Source organism: Callithrix jacchus, chromosome 7 (genome assembly GCF_049354715.1).
Source record: "Callithrix jacchus isolate 240 chromosome 7, calJac240_pri, whole genome shotgun sequence".
In the NCBI taxonomy this organism is placed as follows: domain Eukaryota; kingdom Metazoa; phylum Chordata; class Mammalia; order Primates; family Cebidae; genus Callithrix; species Callithrix jacchus.
In genome coordinates this window covers 92,690,052-92,707,874 of record NC_133508.1, presented here as the reverse complement: position 1 = coordinate 92,707,874, position 17,823 = coordinate 92,690,052, and the positions used below count along the sequence as shown (strand labels likewise).

The 17,823-nt window shown below is 43.1% G+C and overlaps 1 long non-coding RNA gene across 1 annotated transcript; it reads right to left on the bottom strand.

The window, feature by feature from the left end:
- Positions 1–3,544: 3,544 nt before the first annotated feature.
- Positions 3,545–16,782, bottom strand: LOC118143242 (uncharacterized). The gene is made up of 3 exons (XR_004727481.3): positions 14,486–16,782; positions 13,538–13,640; positions 3,545–11,321 (listed from the first exon to the last, which is right to left on the bottom strand). It is a non-coding gene; the product is annotated as an uncharacterized LOC118143242 (long non-coding RNA).
- Between the last annotated feature and the right edge of the window lie 1,041 nt (positions 16,783–17,823).

The following is a 17,823-nucleotide window of genomic DNA, read 5'->3' as shown; positions in this document are numbered from 1 at the left end:
TACAGTTATAGTTTTTCTGTCACTGTATATGCTATTCCCTTCACATGCTCATGATTTTGAATCAAAGCCAAAAAGATGTTCTCTAGTCTTGTGCATCTTTGAAAGTTAAAGCTTGGATCTGTCCATTCCCTATTTAATTTATGAGAGAAACGTATTCTGACTACAACCACATGCCAGTTACATTCTTTTTCCAGGACTTTTCTCTGTGGAGTTGGAAAGTTCACCTTCAAGTTAGAAGGATAGTATGCTGCAGGTTGGGTTCCTTGGAAAGTGGGCTTTGAGATGGAAATTAGAATGTAGGGTACTTCATAGGTCATTCTTTTACATTCTATATCTGTGGAGAGAAAGGAAGGACAAAGGACGGGGCAGAGGGAAACCAGGCTGCAGCAAAGGCTTCCACAGCAGCTTCAGCTAACCCCACCAGGAGTTCTGGAGCTGGAAAGGCCTGTCAGCTTTATCCACTTTTCAGCTAAAGTTGTGGGCTTTATGCATTAAGCTGTCATTGGATGCAGGTTGCCCCAGAAAGGGGGCATGGCCTTGGGTAAGGCAACTCCCTCCAGCCCAGGGCAATTTCCAGAGAAGGCCAGAAGCATTTTCAGGAATTGGAATGTCATTTATTCCTGAAAAGGAATCTGGCTGGCACATTACAGCATCCATTATATATCTTATATTCATAACTGGAGTTCAAGCTATGCAGTATGATGTCATGGGAATAGCCTATTGGACCAAATGGACACGAGACCAAGATTGTCCTTCAAACGCTAGGAAAGCAACCAATACTGAGCAACCCAGGCAATCAGAGGGGCTCACATCCAATACAGATCAAGCCTTCAGCCAAGTTCTTGACATTTCTCATCCTGCCCTAAACTTCCTAACACACAGTCCATGTCCACCTTCCAGGCTGCACTAGCTGGTAAGTGGAAGCTGGGAATAGACTTGTGTCACCCCAACACTTACTTCTGATTTCATTCCTGAGAGGCCGATCTCAACTAATGAAGAGCCCACTGCTATAGACTATCCCATGCCTCTAAGTCAGACCAACTCACCCACAGCACTGACAGGGAGAATAACGGCTACTCCAACCCTTATATTTTTCTCAGAACCTTATTCGTATTCCCAGATACAAGCATTTGCCAGGCTCAGGGATTTCTTTCATCTTGCTGGCTCTGGGAAGAGGTGAAGGAATGTGACTTCCCCAGCTGAGGTCCTTACCCTCTGTGCTTCCAGTTCTCAACACACTCTATCTCTTGCACTTACCAATGTTTCAAGTAACCCCTGGGTATGCGCTAGGACGGGCCTGGTGTTGCGAGTTGAATTATGTTCCCGAAAATGGCATATTGAAATTCCAACCCTCAGTACCTCAGAATGTGACCTTATTTGGAAATAGGCTTTTTACAGAGAGAATCAAGTTAAAAGGAGGTCATTAGAGGAAGCCTCTACCACCAGTCCAATATGACTGGTATCCTTATGAAAAGGGGAAATTTGGATACATGAACACATACAGAGAGAGGACAGCATGTCACATGAAGGCAAAGATCAGGGTGACACATCTACGAGCCAAGAAACCCCAAGGTTGCTAGCAAACCATCAGAAGTAAGGGAGAGCCATGAAACAGAGTCTTCCTCAAGGGCCTCAGAAGGAATCAACTCTGCTAACACCCTGATAACGAACTTCTGGCCTCCAGAACCGTATGACAATAAATGACTGTTGTTTTAAGCCACCCAGTTTGTGGTTCTTTATTAGAACAACCCTAAAACACAGATACACCTGGGAAGTTTGTCTATTTATGGCTTGCATCCTGGTCATCATGCTAGAAAGGGCTACCACCAGCCCCCTGGAAACAAGTCAACAAGGTCACAGGGCCGTCAAGTGAAAGAAGTGACAACAGTACATTAGAAGCTAGGCCATCTGCAGATCCAAACCATCATGAGGTATCACCTCAATCACCTCACACCCATTAGGATGGCCAATACTCTTTGCCAAATAAATAAAATAGAAAATAACAGAAGGTGGCAAGGATGTGGAGAAATAAGAATTCTTTTGCATTGCTGGTGAGAATAGAAAATGCTTTGGAAAACAATACAGAGATTCCTCAAAAAAACTAAAAATAGAACTACCATATGATCCAGCAATTCTACTTCTGGGTATATACCCAAGAGAATTGAAAGCAGCATCTCCCAGAGATATTTGCACATCCATGTTCATTAAAACATTATTCACAAATAGCCAAAATGTGGCAGCAACCCAAATGTTCATCAGCAGGTGGATAAATAAAATGTAGAAAATACATATATAATTGAATATTACTTATCCTTAAAAACGAAAGAAATTCTGACATGTTACAACACAGGTGAACTTTAAGGATAGGATGCTTAGGAAAATAAGCCAATCACAAAGAGATTAATACTGTGTGGTTTCACTTATATGGGATATCTAGGGTAGTCAAAATCATAACTATCATACAAAGTAGAATGATAGTTACCAGTGGGTGGGGGAGATGGGAATAGGAGTTGTCGATGGGTAAAGAGTTTGAGTTTTGCAAGATGGAAAGTTCTAGAAATCTGTTATACAATGATGTGAATAGAGTTAGCACTACTAAACTGTAGGCCTAAAACTTGATAGAAGGTTTAACTTATTATGTGGGTTTTATTTTCATCACAATATAAAAGGGAGACAAAGAAGAAGGAGAGGGAGAGGGAGAAGGAGAAGCAGCCTCAGCTAGGTCATCTGGCTCCCTACCTAGCACTCCATGTTTCTTGGTATATCACCTCTCAAAGCCTGCATATCAGTCATTTGCAGGAGGACAAAGGACAGACTGGTCAGTTAACAAAAGAACTGCCCGTCCAGTAGTTCAAGAAAGGGGCATTTGTTGAGAGTCTACTGGGGCCTCAGAGACTTATCCTACAAGACCTTATCAGCAATCCAGTGGAACAAGTCTTATTTCTCCACCTCCTAGATAAAAAACTGAAGCTCAGGGGGGTTAAGGGGACTGTTTTGAGTCATGTGGCTGCTGGGAGGCCAAGCTTGGATCTCCTTCCACCACCGCAGTTGCCTGTTTGATGATTACTTAAACTTTGTGAAATAATTTAGCTTGACAGAATGCTTAAGAGCTTTTCAAAGAAGTAACTGGAACTCACTCTGCCACACGTACTTGTGTATTTCTCTGTTTTTCTTTTCTTTTCTTTCTCTTTTCATGGAAGGAAAAACCGATCATCTTGTGAAAAATATTTTCCTTAGAGATCACTTAAGGTATTTGGCAATTTGGATTGCCAAATATCACAAGAGAGACTAAGAAGTAAGACGTGGGACTGAGGGCAAAAAGAAAACATTCAACAACTCTAAAAGGCTAGGGAAATGTTTCAGGCTCGCTTCCCTTGTCACTGCCCCAGATGTCCACACTGCCTTTTGAGTTGGCAAACCCTTGGGAGGCTGAGTCAGGGTGGCCGGGGCCACCTCTTGCCAATCCTGGGAACCCTCTAGAATCCTGTTGACTGAAAAACCAACTGCTCCCACCCCCCCACCCCCAAGTCTTGGTGTGTTCAAATTTCTTTTCCCATGCCAAACTCTGACTTCCTGTTTCTAAGAAGAAAAGCTTTAAAATGCCCCTTAAAACAAAAAAAGACTCCTTAAGGCAGCTTAAACATCAAAGGACTCTTAGAAAGTAGGGTTTTATTTGGTTAAGTACACGTAAATCAGAAAAATTTCAATTAATTTTTCCCTTTAGGTGCTAAGGATTCTTTCTGGACTTGGGCAAAAGATTTGTGGACTAACCATACCGATTCTTGGGGGTTGTAGGGAGTGTTCATCTGGTCCAATCTGCTTACTGCAGTGATCAGTGACCTACCTAAGGTCTCACAGCAAGAAAGTGTCAGAAAACACCCAAGCCCAGGCTTTTAATGACTAGTCTGATGTGGTTTCCATGCATCATGCAACTTTGAAAAAAAGTGACAAGATTTTTTTCAAAATCAAAGGTTAAAGTTCAAAACAGACAGAAGGAAGCTAGTAAGTGAATGATTATTTAAGCTATGAGTTTGAAACGCGTAACTGGGACTACTAACCTTTCCTGAGCACTTAGCATGCACATGTGTTGTTCATTTAATTGCCTCAATTCTATGAAGTAGTTACTATATTCTTTTCATTTTACAAAGGAAAAGGGAGAGTGAGGGAAGATGAGGATTCAAATTCTTGGTTTAAGCTTTTACTCTATTTTTTGAGTGGCCAGAACATGGCAGGCTTTTTCTGAAACCTGGTATCAACTAATCTTCAAAACAACGCAGAGACATTGATATTATTGTCGCCACTGCACAAATAAGAAAATCAGATCTTAAGGAAATCAATGTGCCCAAGTGGTCACCACCAGGAAGTAGCACAGTGGGGATCAGAAACTAAATCTGGTCCTCCGACCCCATTTTCTTTCTGTTACCCACTTCACAGAGTTGTTGTGAGGGTCAAAGCAGATCACGTAAGTGAAAGCCTTCTGTAAAAACTGTAAAGAAGTTAACAGCTTTGAGGGATTATCATGCTTAAATCTAAGTTGTTCTTTTTTCCTAAATTTCCACTCTGGCTTATAACAACAGGATCTAAGAGCCAGGCATGACAAGGGGCCCAGGTCTCTCAGCTGAAAAACATTTTCCAAATAAAAGATTTGATTGAGCACATGCTTGTTTTCCTTGGGTGGGTCCCAACCACCCAAATGTTTAATTGGGTTGGAAAGTTTTGATCCTGATGGCCATTGTTGGAGGCAAATGAGAAACGTGGAGCCTTGCTCTCTGACCCTGAAGGAAAGAAGAAAGCCCAAATAAAACAGAGCTGTAATCCTGCTAGCAGTTATGCCAGCCAAATAGCAGCATTGTTAGACCAAATGCTGCTTCATTCATTGGTTTCTTTGTTTATTTGGGGCTATCTTATGAGCATCTTCTGCAAACCACACTCTGCTTTAGGCACGAGGAATACAGAGAGGAATGAGCCACAGTTGTTCTCTTGAGGAACTCACAGTCCTGAGGACTTCTGCAAACATCCCCAAGAACCTTCCCTTACCCTTCGTGGTCATATTCTAGCCTTCCCTCTTCTCTGCCCTACACAATGTATGCCAATATTATGACTGAATAGTGTTCTTCCATAATTCGTATGTTGAATACCTAACCACCAGGATCTCAGAATGTGATTATATTTGGAGATAGATTCTTTAAAGAGGCAACTAAGGGTGCCGGGCACAGTGGCTCAGGCCTAATCCCAGCACTTTGAGAGGCCAAGGCAGGCAGATCACCTGAGGTTGGGAGTTTGAGACAAGCCTGACCAACATGTAGAAATCCCATCTCTACTAAAAATACAAAATTGGCTGGGTGTGGTGGTGCATGTCGGTAATCCCAGCTACTTGGGAGGCTGAGGCAGGAGAATTGCTTGAACCCAGTAGGCAGAGGTTGCAGTGAGCAGAGATCACCCCATTGTACTCCAGCCTGGACAAGAGCGAAACTCCAACTCAAAAAAAAAAAAAGTAATTAAGGTAAATGAGGTCATTAAATGGGTTTTAATCCCATCTGTCTGGTGATTTTATAAGTGGAGATTAAGACCCAGACACTCACAGTTGGAAGACTCTGTGAAGACACAGGGAGAAGACAGCCATCTACAAGCCAATAAGAGAGACTCCCAAAGAAACCACCTCGCCAACACCTTGCTCTCAGACTTCCAGACTCCAGAATTATGAGAAAATAAATTTCCATTGTTGAAGCCACCCAGTCTGTGGTTCTTTATTACAGCAACCCTAGCAAACTAATATGACCAGCCAAAGCATTGAGTCTGATCTGCATAGTATGAGAGTTATGTCTGTGTCCATTGAATGAAAGGAGGAATGAATAAAACTATCATGGACTAACCCTCAAGGCATTTGCAGTCTTAAGGAACACTAGTATTTTTTCTTATGTTATGTTATATGCTGGAGGCACTGAGATGAAAGCTGTGGACCTTCTTCATGGAGTGCGTATGCTACCAGGGAAACCAAGCTTACAAGTATTTCATGCATAATAATTGTCTAAGTACTATGATAGAGGAATGCAACCCTGGGAACCTAGAAGAATCTTCTAACCTAACAAGGAGAAGAAACCACCAAGTTGTCATTAAGTACAAACAGCCATTTCCTAGAAGGTGGTGGAGAAAAACCATTCCAGGTATGCACCCAAGCCCAGAGGTACCCAGGCCAACCACAGCAAGTCAGTGAAAGAGAAGGAACACAGAGAGAGAAAAGTCTGGAGAGAGGCAGAGCCTAGGTCATGGAGGCAGGGACCAAAAGAGGCAAAGGCCAGGTCATGGAGATCCCACAGCAGAGTGAAGACACTTGGGTTACAGTCTGAAGATATTGTGGACACTGAAGGGTTTCTTTTTTTTTTTTAAAGGAGAGAAGGAAAGAAAAAAAAGGAGTGAAGGAGAGGAAGAAAGAGGAAGAAAAAGAGAGAGAGAATGGAAATGTTGCTTTATTCTAAAAATGGGTATTAATAATGGCTGATCAATATTTTATTTAAACCTATGAGTAGGTGTGATGTGGTATTGACAAGAATGTGTATTTTGTATATTTAAAGTAGAGAGCTCTATAAATATTTATTAAGTTTACTTGTTCCAGATCTGACTTCAAGTCCTGGATATCCTTATTAATTTTCTGTCTTGTTGATTCTAAATCTCTTTATAGGTCTTATGTATCTGGGTGTTAGGATCCTTAGCTCTTATTGTTGCATCGATCCTTTTACCACTATATCTTTGTTGCTTTAAAATCTATTTTATCAGATGCGAGAATTGCAACTCCTGCTTTTTATTTCTTTCTTTCTTTCTTTTTGCTCTCCATTTAGTTGGTAAATCTTTCTCCATCCCTTTGTTTTGAGTCTTTGTGTATCTTTGCATGTGAAATGGGTCTGGATGTAGCATACTGTTAAGTTTTGGCTGTATCTTTTGATTGGGGAATTTAGTCGATTTAAATTTAGGGTTACTGCCATTTGATGTTAACTGGCTGTTTTATCCATTCATTGATGTAAATTCTTCTTTATGTTGATGCTCTTTACTTTTTGGTATATTTTTAGAAAGGCTAATACTGGTTGTTTCTTTCTATGTGTAATGCTTCTTTCAGAATCTCTTGTAAAGCAGTCCTGGTGGTAATAAAATCTCTGAGTACTTGCTTGTTCATAAAAGATTTTATTTTTCCTTCAGTTGTGAAGCTTAGTTTGGCTGGATATGAAACTCTGGGCTGAAAGTTCTGTTCTTTAAGGACGTTGAATATTGGCCCCACTCTCTTCTGGCTTGTAGAGTTTCTGCTGAGAGATCTGCTATAAGTCTGATAGGCTTCCCTTTGTGGGTAACCTGACCTTTCTCTCTCGCTGCCCTTAGTATTTTCTCCTTCATTTCAACCCTGGTGAATCTAACGATTATGTGCCTTGGGGTTGCTCTTCTTGAAGAATATCTTTGTGGTGTTCTCTGTATTACCTGGGGTTGAATACTGTCCTGCTTTGCCAGGTTGGGGAAGTTTTCCTGAATAATATCCTGAAGAGTATTTTCCAGCTTGGATTCATTCTCTCAGTCGCATTCAGGTACACCTATCAAACGTAAGTTAGGTCTTTTCACATAGTCCCATATTTCTTGGAGACTTTGCTCATTCCTTTTTATCCTTTTTTCTCTATTCTTGTCTTGTTTTATTTCATTAAATTGGTCTTCCAGCTCTGATATCCTTTCTTCTGCTTGAACAATTCGAGTGTTTAAACCTGTGCATACTTCTTGGAGTTCCCATATTGTATTCTTCAGTTCCATTAATTCGCTTATATTCCTCTCTAAATTATCTATTCTCATTAGGATTTCATCAAACCTGTTTTTCAAAGTTCTTAGTTTCTTTACATTGGGCTACAACATGTTCTTTTAACTCACAGAAGTTTCTTATTATCCACCTTCTGAAGCCTGATTCTGTTAATGGAATGCACTCATTCTCTATCAAGCCTTGTTCCCTTGTTGATGAGGAACTGTGATCCTCTTTAGAGAGGCATTCTGATTTTGAGTATTCTCAGCCTTTTTACGCTGGTTTCTTCCCATTATTGTAAATTTATTCACCTGTCATCTTTGTAATTACCAACTTTCAAATCAGGTCTCTGAGTGGACATCCAAGTTGTTAATTCCCAGGGCCGAAATCTGAGCAACCCACTGCGCCGGCCAAAATAGCGGTGTTAAGACTGATGGTGCTTTTCTGCCCAGGAATCTCCAGTCTGGCTTCCTTCTTGAGTCCGTAATAGGCGACTCTGCCTTCCTGGAGCTCCAAACGTAGGTCAGAAGGGGAACCAGTCCTGTTTACTCTGCACCAAGAGCTGCTGCACCAAGGTGCCGGCAAAACCACTGCGCCAGCCACAAGAGTCGTGCTGGCGATCCCTGGGGCTCCTCCACTGGGAATATTCTGGTCCGTGAGCGACAAAAATTTGTCTGAAAGTGTGGCATCCTCTCATTCTCTGTGCTTTCACTGGGAGCTGCAATCCCAAGATCTTAATAATCAGCCATCTTGGATCGGACGCTGAAGGGTTTCAAGCAGGATCCTGCTCATATTTTATCATTGTATCCTCTCTTACACATGACCTTTCACAGACCAGGCACCTGAGGAGTGTTTGCTAATTTGAGGTGAAGGGACCCACCTGCTGAGAATAAATAGCCACATTTCTTTCTCCTCTTTTATACCTAGCTGAACCCTATCCTTCCTCTCCTTCTGTAGTAAAATCTACCTAGATAGCTTGGACTTATGGTAAACTTTCTCTCTGAGTTCTGATATCACTTATTACTGGTCATACCTATGCTATTTATAAGGAGACCCTGTAGGCCAATAGAAAATCTTGAAGTGAGGCTGCATGCTAGTTCTAACAAGGTCTGGGACCTTGGGACAAGTCACTTAAATTCTCTAAGCCTCGATTTCCTCATCTTTAAAGTGAAGACAAAAATACCCACCAATATTCATTCTCCTTTTCTTCCCTTTTATAACAGAATCCCTATCACCATTTGGGTGCACATGGCCACCAGCTAGAGGCTACATTTTCCAGCTTTGCTTGAAGCTAGATGTGGTCATGAGACTAAGTTCAGACCAGGGTAACACAATGTCAAAGTGATGTATGCGACTTTCAGGTCACTCCCAAAGATAGGCTTGGCTACTTGTTAATTTCCTTGCCTAATTATTTCTGCAGGCTGGGAAATAGAAACAACTGGAGTGGTTTCAAAAAGACACAATGCAGACAACAGACTGACCTACTATCCTGGGTTCCTAGCTGCCCTAAAAGGACAAGAGTCCTGCTCTCCCTGAACAATTGCCTCTGGACTATTAGAGAAGAGAAGAATAAACACCTGCTTAATTTAGGCCGCTGAATACCTGGGTCCCTGTATTACCCCAGCTTCACTTGTACCCTAAGCAATATACAGGCTTACAACTTTGAAGATTGTGAACCAATGTACTAAATCCTCAATGTCATCGATGGGTTCTTAGAAGCTATGCCTTTAAGCAAAAGCAGTGCACAGCCAGTCCTTGAATAATGTCTCACATTCATCTTTCTTTCCTTACAAGCTTGATAAGAAAAATAATTCATTTTGTTATACTTTGTTTCACAGTCACAGTTTCTAAGAAACTATGAATGACATTAAGTGAGGACTTACTATAAAATTAAAGCCACCTGACACATAGTGGGTCTATAATAAGTCAATACCTGATATGGTTTGGCTGTGTTCCCACCCAAACCTCATCTTGAATTGTAGCTCCTATAATCCCCACATATTGTGGGAGGGACCTGGTGGGACGTGATTAAATCATGGGGATGGGTTTTTCCCCATGCTATTCTCATGATAGTGAATAAGTCTCAAGAGATCTGATGGTTTTATAAAAGGCAAGACAGGTGACCTTTGCTCCCCTGCATATGCTCTCTTGCCTGCTGCCATGTAAGACATGCCTTTGCTCCTCCTTCACTTCTGCCTGGATGTCAGGCCTCCCTAGTCATGTGGAACTGTGAGTAGATTAAACTTCTTTTTCTTTATAAATTATCCAGTCTCAGATAATTCTTCACAGCAGTATGAAAATGGACTAATACAATACCAATAGCTATCATTAGAATGAACTGATAGAATGTGGTAACTCACTAGATGCGATGGCAAAAGAAAAGGAAAAGCTAATCAGACTCTGAGATTTCCAACTTGGCTGTCAGGGAGAATCGTGGGACCCCCTGACAGAAATGTGGAGAGGAGAGAGGAAGACAATTTGGGGAAAGAAAATAAAGGCATGCTCTAGCCATGTTGAGTTTGAGTTTCTGGCAGGGCTCACAGAAAGAGATGCTAATAGGCAGTTTGAAATTAGAGCTGTAGCTGAGGTCTGGAAACAAAGAATAGGGTGGGGTCAGGGAGTTGAAGCTGTGGAAATAAGGAGGTTTCTAAGGGAGAAAGCTGCAGATACAGATATTGGAAGGATAATGAGGAGACATGTCTGGCTGGAGCAAAGGTTTCTTAGCGTGCAAGAGGGAGGGAGCACTGGTAAGGGGTTGGGCCCGGTGTGGCAGAAGTGCCAAGAACACTGTGGAGGATCTCAGACCTCACCTCAATCTACAGGCAAAGGGGGCCATGGTGACTTTGAATGGGGAGGGGGTGGTGAAGACGCTACCTGTTGTGCCAGAGCACCAGGTAGTGTCAGTGAGGCAGAAACCCAGTCATGGAGGCAGGGACCACTGGAGGCAAGGGCCAGGTCATGGAGGGCCCAAGGCAGGGTGAATAAAATCATTATTTGCAACGATAAAATTATTAAAATGATATCATTGAGATTATTATTAAAATGACAAAATCTGTGGCCCCCACTGATGAGGCCAGAGGAATGCTCTTCCTCTACAAGACAAGCAGCCACCACTTACAGCCATTTCACTGCAATCTTAACAAGCACATGTAAAGCACAGCAAACAACCTCAATAAACATGCTGCATCTAGGTGGTGGGTTATGGGATTAGAAGATTTTTTAATATAAAAACTAAGATGAAAGTACATTTTTTAAAAAAGGTCTCAGTGTGTGCTATAAACTTGGGACCTCAAAGCACTTTCAGCCTAAATATTTTGGAGAGATTCTTAAGGAAACGACAAAACCAAAGAATTAGCCAGAGTGACTCCATGGAATGGAAAGTCGTATCTTGAAGGAGGAGGCAAGACAGGTGACCTTTGCTCACCTTTTCCATTCTTCAGTCAACCAATATGTATTGAAGGTCCCCCTCACTCTGCCACTTGCAGGGGCTGTCATTCACACCACATGGAGGGCCAGACAAGAGGCAAATTGACGTGTCAGGAGCTGTTGAGTGCTGGGGTGAAAAATAAAACTGGGTGAGGGATGAAAGGAAGACACAGCCACCCCACTTCAGGAAAGTTCCCTCCAAGGTGACCTTAGAGGCCCAGACAGAGGGTAGTGAGGGTACCATGCAGCTCTCAGGGATGGAATGTTCCAGGCAAAAAGAACAAACAGCAAAGTCAAAGGCCCTCCCATGAGTGGGAGAGGACATGGCATGTTGTCGAATGCCAGAAGAGGTCAAGGCTGGCATTAGGGTGGGGCAAGTGAAGAGCCTCGGGTGAAAATTTAAGGAGGCCTTCTCCTCAAGGTCCTGCAATCAATGAGACAGATGGGTTCCTTTCTTGCTTCACTTCAGTCCAAGCCCTGCTGGCAGGAACTGTGTCTGAGAGAGAGAGAGTGGCAGCCGGGCTCAGTGACCACTGGACTCAAACAACGGGAGCAGCAGGAAGCCCAGGGCCACAGACGGCTCACTGCTCTGTCTCCCTAAGAAACTCAGTGTGAAAGTCCAAGAAATCCTATATGCCTGGAGGAGTTATCCTTAGAGAGGAGGGTCTGGACCCACTTCTTAGTTCACTGAAGGATCGTCACTAAGAAGCAGGAAACAAGTTGTCTCCCAACACGGCAAGGCACCTCAGTTATACATCCTCCCTACTCTGGACCCAGATTTCCTTGACTGTACCATGGAAGGATTTGAGTCAATGAACTCAAAGTCCTCCCACCAGTAGCCAGGTCCAAAATTTTATGATTCTGTGAGCTCACAACAAACCTTGTTTTCAAAAGGAGCCTGAGGGCTGCAGAGAAGGAAAAGGAAAGGAAGAGGCTCACAGACCTTCCCATCAAAGGCTCAAAGAAGACAAACCTTTCGCTCTTCCTCCCCATGCATTTCTAAGACACTCAGAGCTAATTTCAAGAAAACTGCTGGCCCAAGTTTAGCCAAATTCAGGAATCAATCTCCTTTCATGGGAAGAAAGAGTCTTGCTAAGCTTGTGATGACCCAGGTGTCACCAACAGGCTCAAAATCCACCATTCTGGTGTTTACATGGTAAGGCCTCCACTGACCAGAACCACAGCGGATGCCAGTGGAAGTGACCACTTCAAGAATCAGCTCATAAGTAGGAATGTTCTGTTTTGAACGAAGAGGTCTACTTGCAGCCAAGTTTTTCATTCCTGCACCTGTCTAACACAAGTATAACTGGCCCCTTTCCCTTTTTCCCTTAGGCTTTTCACAGGCTAGTTTCATTTCTCCTAAATTTCTAATAACTACCCAGGGTTTAGAGTTTTTGAAGAGTTTCACATTTTGATATCCAACTTCACTTCTGCACCTAGGATCTGAGGCAAGAATTACTGTCATTCCCATTTTACAAATGAGGAAACTGAGACTTTCAGAGAGAAGAGCTTGGAACAATCTCCCAAGTAGGCATCAGACCTGAAAAACTGACAGTGTGGCCCTGTAAAATTGGTGCTACAAAAGCTCATGATAACTGGAAATTGCAAAACATGCCCCTGCTTTTGCATCAGTGAACCAAATCTCACTTCCACGCTTTGTGAATCTCCACCATCTACCCATCATGTCCCAGCTTTCCAGATGGGAGGGACACAGATGCCACATACTCCCTTCACCTTCCCTAACATGCTTGGGCCTCTGTTAGTCTCTCAGCCATGCACTGACTCCTTCCTCCTTCCACTGCCCCTCAGAAAAGTTCCATGTGTATCACTTCTAGCCAAGAGAGCCCTAGAAGGATCACCAAGCCCTTAGTTCCACCATCAGACAGACTCGAGTGGGTTTCGGCTCCACTGGAATGCCCTTCTATATCCTGCCGTATGGAAAACTTTCACAGAGCCTGGGAGAGTCCTCCACCCTCTCTAACGGCTGGAGGGATGGGAACACTTAGATCCAGGACACCAGCGACTCTAACTTTCCATTCTTGACTCACAGTGCCCTGCCCTAGAAGGCCTTTGGGCCCAGATGACCCACAGTTTAGAATGCCAGGATTCAGTAGATGTATTTGCATGGGCAGGATGAGCCAAAGAATGGAAACTCTGGCCCCATCTAGAGGGAACGCCTCTGAGAGATGTTTGCTGAAATGACCTGATAGCAAGAGCTGAGAGGAGGGACAGTGGTCTCCTGAGTCATAAAAGCACAGGACTTCACATGCAGAGCAAAGCCAGAAGAGCCCCCCGCTTGTCAAGAGTAGACCCACCACAAGGGCAAGAAAGCTGAAAAGTTACCTTGATATGTTACTTGTTTTCACTTTGGGTTTTAGTTCCTAGGGATCTGTTCCACAGAGTCATGGAAGAAACAAAGTCTTCTTACAGCCTGCTTCAGGCACATCTAATTAGGAAATATGTGAAAGAATTAACCTCAGGAAAAGCTAGGAACGTCAGAAGGGATTTCAATTTTGCCTGGAAAAATCTCCCTGCCTTGAACTTCATAAGACTCTTTCATTTGCTACTCTTAGCTCTGAGCCATCCCAACAGTCTCCCAAGAGATGCCTTATTATTTTCCTTTTGTAGATGAGAAAACTGAGGTTCCAAGAAGTGAAGTAATTTGCCCAATTCCATGTGATCATAAGTGGCATAGCTGGGATTCTATCCGAAGTCCATCTGAACCTCAGATGTCTAGCCAGAATACCACACGCCTCAAAACAATCAGATGGGGCCCAGCACGGTGGCTCATGCCTGTAATCCTAGCACTTTGGGAGGCTAAGGTGGGTGGATCACTTGAGGTCAGGATTTCCCTGGCCAATATGGTGAAACCCTGTCTCTACTAAAAATACAAAAATTAGCGAGACATGGTGGCGCATGCTTATAATCCCAGCTATTCAGGAGGCTGAGACAGGAGAGTCGCTTGAATCCGAGAGGCAGAGGTTGCAATGAGCCAAGATCTCACCACTGCACTGCAGCCTGGATAATAAAGTGAGACTTTATTTCAAAAAAATTAAATAAATAAGCAAATAAATAAAAACAATCCTGTGAAACAGGTATCAGTTATACCCCAGATTTGAACTGGCTGCACAGAAAGTAAGTTCAAAAGCCAGGAGGCGAAGCCAAGTTCTCAGCACCAGAACCAGAGCTCTTTTCATCACACCACACTGCTCCAGTTGCCCCTCTTATTTCCTGCTGTCACTCCAAGCTGCCAAAACAGCATCTAGTATGTAGTGAGTGCTAAATAAATACCTGATGGATGAACGAGTCCTTCTTTGAAGAGAAGTTTTGTTAGGAAAGTGGGTGATGATATTAATTGGATGAGCTAGTGACTCATTTTGCTCAAGGATTAAATCTGAATTTGAAGAAAAGCAGTTGACTTAGTTGTGAAATATGTCCCTGGGCTCCTCCCCAGTAAGGACAGAACTACTGGAGAAAGAACCCACTGTTCCTCTCTGGAATGAGAATTGTAACCATAAATAAGGCTTTTATGTTTCTCTTCTCTGGGACAATCAGGAAATAAAGATAGTTCTTGACAACATTGCGACATCAGAGGGAACAGGCGTGTAAGGATTCAAACACTACTTTCCCTCTCATTTTCTGTCATTTTGTTAAAGTAAAGCCATTCGCTAATTGTAAACTGTAGGATGAGAAATTGCTATGCTGTCCCATAGGGAAAACTCACTCATATGTCTCTTCCATTCTCTCAATTACTGGAAAGCACGAACACCTAAGTGGCACAAAACGGTGACTGAAAAGGTGCTGCCATGTTCCAGGTACTCTTCCAGGAAGGATTCCATTTACAGAGGAGGAAACTAAAGATCAAAGACATTCTGGAATTAGCTAACTTCCTCCATGATTAGTAAGTTCTATCACTAGGATTTGAATTCAGGATTTCTGGAACACAGAGCCTGTGTTCTTTCCCTACACCATGATTAGAGGCTACTAATGATGGGCATTATCATGAAGGAAAGTGCCCCACAAAGAAGCTTCACTTACTTCACCTCCTACAACTGTGAGGATCAAATCAGATAGAGAGAGTGGAGATAATAATCCCCATTGTACAGATGAGCAAACTGAGGCTTAGTGTTTAAAGTGATACATGTACGTAATATATACCACATCTAATTCTCATTTTATAACTCCTATTTTATAAAGGAGGAAACTGAAGCCCAGAGGCAATCAGGTTACATATATGCATTTACATATGTTAATATTGTGTTCCTACTATATGTAGTTTCTATGCTGACATTTATCTCTCTTCAAACCTCAGTTTTATCCTTGCTTAAATGGCGATGAGTGCTTTGACCAAAAGTGGTCAGCTAGAAAGTATTGCACTTGGAATTCCAAATCTACAACTTTCTGATTTTAAAACTTGTAAAACTTTTTGGTTATAAGGATCTATTTGCCTCTACCTTGATGTTATAAAATATGTGTCTCCTATAAAATACATGACATCTAAATGTAGGACATTTTATTAATGGCTGGGCAGGATAGATGTCCTAGACAAATACTTCCCCACTGACTCTATATAGAAACCCTTCAACTCTGATGTTTATAGGAAAAATTCACTTCTGGAGTCAAAAATATTCATTCTATCAGTTTAGGAAGACCTCATCTGAATAAATTCTGCCTGGCATGTCACTCCTGAAATGGTAGGCGGGGAGAAATTTGAGAATGAACTTCCTCCAAGAGATGGGCAGTCACTTCTGTATGTCAAGTGCTTTAGGAGGGCGTTTAAATTAAAATGTTATCTGTCCTCTAGAGGTACAAGAAAAACTATATTGAAAAAAAATATGTAAGACATAGTCAGAAACACATTGCCAGTCTCTACAGAAAACTTCCTTTCTGGCCAAAGTTGTCGAGCATCAGCTTCAAAGGTCAATAGTATGCCTGAGTGAGCAAGTACACTGCCATCAGGAACAAGGGAGGCATCTACTGAGGGCAAGGAGGCAGGAGACGTGGACACCAAAGAAGGTGGGGTTAGTTGGCTTGACCTTAAGGAGAAGCTGTATTTCAAAACTTTCAGGGCAGCCCAGGCAGAAACTGACGCGAGCAAAGCCTTGAGTCTGGAAACTGAAACTGGAGGCTAGGGCCATGTTGGGAAGGTTATAAATGTCTGGGTCAGAAATTTGTACTTAATCCATCAGACAATGCTGAAAGGTTCAGTAGAAAAAAAATCAGAACTATTTTAGAAAAACCATTCTTTTATTCATTCATCAAATATCTATTGAGCACATTGCCAAGCATTGCATCTTTTTGCTAGCACACATCCATGACTGGCAGGCTTACTGTCCAGTGCACAAACAGGCATTCGTCTGTTATTGCCATTTGCTATCTGAGTGGCCATGGTAGCCACCACCCCCCAATAAAACCACCACAATCCCCACCTCCTAATAGCCATACCTTGTGGAGTCCCCTGCCATGCAGTGCCAGGGTTGCCTGTGTGACCAGTAGAATATGGCAGGGGTGATGCTATAGGACTTCCAAGATTAGGTGATAAAAGACATTGTGGCTAGCATCCCTTCTGGTGGCTCTCTTTCTTCACTGGCTCTGGGGGAAGCCAGCAGCTATGTCATGAGCAGCCCTATGATGAGGCTCATATGAGAGAAGCCAAACTCTCCTGCCAATTGCCCCAACCCCAGCCCTTTGAGTGAGCTTGAGCTTGGAAGTTGACAACCTACTTAATGCCTGCAGCCCCTGCCAAATGCTTGACTGCACCCTCAGCAGAGACACGGAGCCAGGGCCACCCAGCTAAGCCCCTCCCAACCTCCCCACCCTCAGAAATGAATGAACCTACATTGACACATCATCATTCGAAGTCCATCATTTCCATTGTAATATATGCTTGTTCTTTTAAACCACACCATCTTGGGGTAATTTGTTACATAGCAATAGGTACAACGATCTTCCCAGCATGGCTGATGTGAGGATAAAATGAAACAAAAAAGTAGGGATTTGTGCAATTATAGAAAAGAGAGGAAGAGGCAGACTCAGGGGTCAGGTGGGATGAAAGACCCATCTCCATGCTATTGACTTAGGAGGTGAAGAGCAGAAGCTGGAAGTCCCAAGCTTTCCCCAGCACTTCCAGGGTGGGAGCTGACTGGTGCCTTACATAGAACAAAATATCCCCCCAGATGGGATCTTCCCAGCAGGACTGCTGCTTTGCAGTGCTTCACAGAAAGAAACCAAGGTTTACAGAGGTCTCTGCAGTAATTCGATGACAGACACAGAGCAGAAAGGGTAAAAGCAGGGAGAAATTGAGGTGCCTTGGGCCTGGTTCAGGGCAGGGAATGGGTGGCAGAGCTGCAGAGAAGCGTGGAAAAGATGATGAGAAGGAATGGGGAAGATGAGAGCCCAGGAAGGCAGCCTCTCCTCTCTCCCAGGGCAGCCAGTTCCTTGAGCCCCACAGGCTTTCCATGTGTCTCTAATTGAAGGTACAGCTCACTTTTTATCCTTTTAAAGTAAAAACTCAGAGATGCACCCAGGCCATCTGTGTTTATTAGAAGGGGCGGGTTTTCCACCCTCCTGACATCCAGGAAAGGCACTCCATTCTGGAACAAAGTGTGCCTCCCACCAACCCTCCCCTC